We start from the raw sequence: 6,013 nt of genomic DNA, 5'->3' as shown, positions 1-6,013 counted from the left end.
CACACACACACACACACACACACATATATATATATATATATATATATATATGTATATTATATATAACATTATTTTAGATATATAATTTACTCATTAGAGATTTATTTATGATAAAAAGCAAAGAGTAAGAGTAAAGTAAGATCAACTAAAATTAAGTAAAAAAAATAAATACAAATGAAATAATAGTTGTAGTTAAATTAAAAGTTAAAATGAAAAGAAACTACAATAGTAGTCTTCATATTTTTTTCCCTTATCATTACATTCACCATATTGACAAAAGTATTTAGTCACCCATCCAAATAATTGAATTCAGGTGTTCTAATCACTTCCATGGCCACAGGTGTATAAAACCAAGCCCCTAGGTGTGAAGACTGCTTCTACAGACATTAGTGAAAGAATGGGTCACTCTCAGGAGCTCAGTGAATTCCAGCGTGGTACCATGATAGGAAGCCACCTGCACAACAAGTCCAGTCGTGAAATTCCCTAGCTACTAAATATTCCACAGTTAACGGTCAGTGGTAACAAAGTGGAAGTGATTGGGAACGACAGCAACTCAACCACGAAGTGGTAGGCCACGTAAAATGACAGAGCGGGGTCAGCAGATGCTGAGGCACATACTGCGCAGAGGTCGCCAACTTTCTGCAGAGTCCATCACTACAGACCTCTAAACTTCATGTGGCCTTCAGATTAGCTCAAGGACATCTTAGACAGCTTAATGGAATGGTTTTCCATGGCCGAGCAACAGTGTCCAAGCCTTACATCACCAAATGCAATGCAAAGCATCGAGTGTTCTCTGGAGTGATGAATCACGCTTCTCCATCTGGCAATCTGATGGTTGAATCTGCATTCAAGAAGTTGCAAGGAGAATTGTACTTGTCTGACTGCATTGTGCCAAGTATAAAGTTTGATGGAGGGGGGATTATGGTGCAGGGTTGTTTTTCCGGAGTTGGGCTTGGCCCCTTAGTTCCAGTGAAAGGAACTCTTATTGCTTCAGCAGACCAAGAGATTTTGGACAATTTCATGCTCCCAACTTTGTGGGAACAGTTTGGGGATGACCCCTTCCTGTTCTAACGTGACTGTGCACCAGTGCACAAAGCAAGGTCCATAAACACATGGATAAGTGAGTTTGGTGCAGAAGAACTTGACTTGCCTGCACAGAGTCCTGACCACAACCCGATGGAACACCTTTGGGATGAATTAGAGTGGAGACTGTGAGCCAGGCCTTCTCTTCCTACATCAGTGTCTGACCTCAAAAATACGCTTCTGGAAGAATGTTCAAAAATTCCCATAAACTCACACTTAACCCTTGTAGAAAGCCTTCCCAGAAGAGTTGAAGCTGTTATAGCTGCAAAGGGTGGGCCAAAATCTTATTAAACCCTATGGATTAAGAATGGGATCTCATTCAATTTTGTGAAGGCAGATAAGCAAATACTTTCAGAAATAGTGTTTTATTTATTTATAGTTTTATTTACAGAATGTCTCATGTCAATCATCACATGATAGAAATCTGTAACATTCAGACACATTTACACTTACACACCCACACAGCACACATCAATCATCATACTATAATATAGAAAAGGAGTGCTGTATAAATGCTTTGTATGCCTATATTTAGTTACTTAATAACTTAAAAATACAGAGTTTAATAAGTTAAATAGTCTAAATAGTATAAAAATAGTATTAAAATATGTCTTATTGGGTCTCATAAGGTAATCTTCTCCTGGGCAAAATCAATTGTCCTCACAGGCCAAATCTGGGCACTTTGGGCAGCCTTTGAAAGCACATAGCACATAAAATACCTACATAACAAAAGCCTTAATATAATGTGTATAAAGACAACAATAGTTTGAATAAAAGACTTTTTACAAACACACAAACAAAACATAAGGAAATAAATAAATAAATACACTTATCAAAATCATAATTTTGGCCATGCACACATAAATCACATTTTTGTAAATTGGCATATCTGCAGCTTTAGTTTCTCCAGGTTCAGGAATATCACTGCAAACTGTGAAGTCTTGTTGTTATTGTCTCTGTAACATGTTGTGGAGAATTTAACTGCTTCACAGATAGCACCGGGCCTCAATCATCAACTGTTCTTAAGAAGAAATTTCCCCTTAAAATCCACTAATGCAGCTTTCACGAAGACTCTGACATTCACCAGTGTTTTCTTACTTGGGATTTGTTCTTAGGTAAGAACAGAACCTACACACACTCAATAGCACAAAGGTGAGAACAGTTCTGCAGTTTAAGAACCCGTCATGAGTCATGTGACTTTTCTTATGAAAAAAATTAAAATCTCAAAACAAATTTTAGGGGAAAAAAAAGTATAGATATTGGTTAAGGTCCAACGATAGTTAACATCCCCCCAAATTTGCCCAAAATGACCAGAGAATCATGCCTTTGTAGTGGCCATATCACTCCTAAAACACAGGGAAAACATCCGGAGAAAACCTAAATAAGCAGTGTCTTGCTAAGAAATCTTGGTCCAACGGGAAAAATCCCTAAGAACATGAGGAGGAACCACTGAGAGGAACCAAGATACGAAAAGATAAACTCTCTAAGAGCGTGAGAGAACCACTGAGAGGAACTAAGACTTATAAGTGTTTTTATGGGGACCTGAGAGGGTTAAATATCTGGCAGAGATCTGGCTGACTGTGTGAAATATATTGGGCCTCACGTCCTTTGCTATATGTACACCTACTTCAAAAAATGTTTTAGCAGAAGACTCATTTTGATAAATAAAGATTAAATTAAGGTTTTTTTTTAGAAAAAAAGTGCTCAAGAAGGTATTTTGCAAGCTGTTTTCTTTTAGTACTGATAAAGAAAATATTTCACAGTCAAGTGAATTTTACCAAAATTTGTGCCAGTTTTTTATGAATGTCTGTTTTTCTAACCATTTCCTGCATTTCCTGACTTGGCTGATACTACACAATTAACCCATGGGCAGCTAATTTAACACAATGTGAGCTTCTTATCCTGCTAGCGAGCCTATAATTAGCTTTCATGAGCACAGGCTGTATGACGCCTATGATTCAGGGTTGCCATTCTGCATGTGTTACTCTTAACAAAGATCAGCTCCCTGCATCACATTCCCTGTTATTACTGCTGTAACATAAAGAACACGGCTGATCTCAGGACAGTTTTACCTGACACTGGTCACACCAGAATGAGTCATGCTCTTGAATGATGGGGCTCAGCTTACATCAGCCCTGAGGGCAGCTCACTCATGGGGCCATCCTAAGTCCCTCAGCTGGTGGGGAGTGACAAAAACTCACTTTCCTTTGCCCCTGGGAGTCAGGGCTAATGAGCAACACTTCTGAGAGAGACCCTGACCTGCTCCGAGGTCAGCCTAAAACAGCTGCAATGCGGCTCAATGCTGGAGACTTACAATACACAACGTACTGAAAGAGGTGAAGTGTTGGTAATTCCTATATTGTTGATTTCTGTTATATTACCTTATCTACACATGCTAAACATATTAACCTACATGCTGATGCAACAGCTGCCTCACTTTGGACATTTTTACCTCCCTAAATCCTGTTTTTACACTGATTTCATGGATATAATAAACTCAACATTGCTCAAAAATGAATGAACTAAAGAAAGAAATATATTAAAAATGACTTGTTTTATACATTGGTTAACGATCGAGATTGAAAAAAGCACAGATTTTTGTCCATGAATACTAGGTTACTGAAAAGCACTAGACCAGGTGACACTTCTCAGCGGTCTCCTCATTTACTATTGATATTCCACATGTCTCCTTAGCTTAGCATCATTAGCTTAGCCCCAGCTACTTTCATTTTTCTCTTTTTGTTCCACTCATTAAGAAGTTAAGTCTCACTGTTAGAAGGAAATGCAGCATTTAAATGACAAAGGAGATGCAAATGGTCCCTTTGGACAGGACACAATGAGGTCTGTTGGGAGCTAATGGATTACTTAGTATGAGAATACCACTACAAATTAGTTAGGGCAAATATTTGGCCAGCCAATTATAGGGCCTCGGCCTGAAAGAAAGCTGCTACATGACATCTGCCAAGGCCAATGTGGTTTCCTCCCCAAAAACAAGGCACAAGGGCAAGTGTGCATGAGCTGTTACTAAGGCCAGTATTAATGCTGCAGATAGTCTTCATTGTGTGGGTTGTGCAAAGATTTTTCCCTGACTTATTGGTGAGCAGAGGGCCAGGCCATGGTTTTTGACCTCACAGTAGGCCACCAAGGGCTTAGTTCAATGAAGTGGTCACATCCTGTTCACAAATGCACAAAGCAATAAGCATTAACACAACAAAGGCAGAGCAAATAACACAATATGCAGCACAGAGGGGAGAGAAAATATCACCTCTGCCCATTTACCTGCGCTGAGACTGCTTACCGGACTCAAGTCATTAACTCGGACTCGAGTCACATGTTGACTGACTTATGACTCTAAATTTGAGATTTGTGAAATATCAGCCTGAGGAAAAAAAAAACGAATTAAATTCAGAGTGCCAACATTAATGCAGTTAAAGAATAAAAGCCTGCACAGTCATTAATGGAAGCATCAGGTTCGATATGGCTTCAAATAGGGAGCCTTTGATCGTAGAAAAACCTTCAATCTGATAGACAGAATGAAGTGCCACATGCAGTAAATGACTTGTTTAAAGGAAACAAGCAAAGTAGTTATTTGATAGCAAGTATGCTAGCTAGCGCACTGGGTGAAGTTGTCAGCTGATCTCGCTGAAGTTTCAGTACATTACAGATCACATTCTTTTAAAACATAAAGTTTATGTTGGATTGGCTATTAGGGTTAGCTTACATGCTAAACTACAGACTGTAATACTCTGCATTTACTGGGTGTATCACTTGAGGTCTGTCTCTTAGACTGAAAGTTTTCTAAAATGAAAGGCTAGTTATTTGAAGGCATTTAACACCAAAGAAAAAAGCAAAACAACTTGAAACTGCTGGCTAGCTAGCTAAGTATGCAAGTGCACTACCTATTGAAGCTGAAGTTGGTAGCTAGTTTGGCTAAAGTTTTAGTGAGTTACAGATCATGTTCCTTTAAAACCTGTTAATGTTTCTGTTGGATTAACTATTATTTTATTATATTATTATGCTAGCTAGCTAATGTGTTGTTTACCTGTTTACATTTCACACAACATTTACCCCTGATGAAAAAAGAAAATTAGAAGCCAGGAATAAAACCTCCAGGGACTCACGTGTATGCATTTATAACAATCTCTGAGTGGCATATGGTCACTATAATCAGGATGACATACGAGTTCGAAGGGGGCCTTTGTCATAGGCTTGATGTTCTGTTGAATTAATTATCCAATTTGTGTATTTCAGTGTAAATCAGCTGACGTAGAGACATTAATGACTATCTGAAATGCTCAAGTAGTCAACAAAAACGCTTTGTATAGCACACGACAGAGCTTGAAGGTCACAGATATGGACATTCTTGAAGGTCTTTGCTAATAATATACTTTAGAATTCATATTTAAGTCCTTCTAAAGCAAAAAAGCAAATTTGATTTATTTTATTTGTGCTTTCCGTCTAACAATGGCCTACACATGTGGCTCCCTCAGTGTGTGTGTGTGTGTGTGTGTGTGGGTGTGTGTGAGAAAGACAGGGAGAGTGCATGTATTCAAACATTACCTTAAAGTGGCTCAACACAGCCCAGTGTGGCTGCGTGTGAAGCCTTTTCTCACTATTCATCTGGACTAAAGTGCATTCAGCGGAGAGCCTGCTGCCCCTTATTTATGACCACACTAAAACGAAGGCCCAGGACAATACAGAATGGATTCCTTTATCTTTACAAGTGCTCACCATCCCCTCCAACTCGCTTTTCAGATACCTGCACGCTGCAAAAAAAAAGGGAAAAAGATTGAAGAAACAAAAGGGATATTCTCAACTTTCCTCTCTGCCCTCCCCCTCCCCGCTGGAAGAGGGCCTTTATTCGGCCAAAGCCTCTCATTAACTTTGCTCATGCTGTCTCCCTCAGCATCGCCGCTGCTTAAGTACCGCG

The sequence above is a fragment of the Pygocentrus nattereri genome, chromosome 16 (genome assembly GCF_015220715.1).
Source record: "Pygocentrus nattereri isolate fPygNat1 chromosome 16, fPygNat1.pri, whole genome shotgun sequence".
NCBI classification, from domain to species: domain Eukaryota; kingdom Metazoa; phylum Chordata; class Actinopteri; order Characiformes; family Serrasalmidae; genus Pygocentrus; species Pygocentrus nattereri.
The sequence above is the reverse complement of the archived record's forward strand: the minus strand, read 5'-3'. Positions refer to the sequence as shown.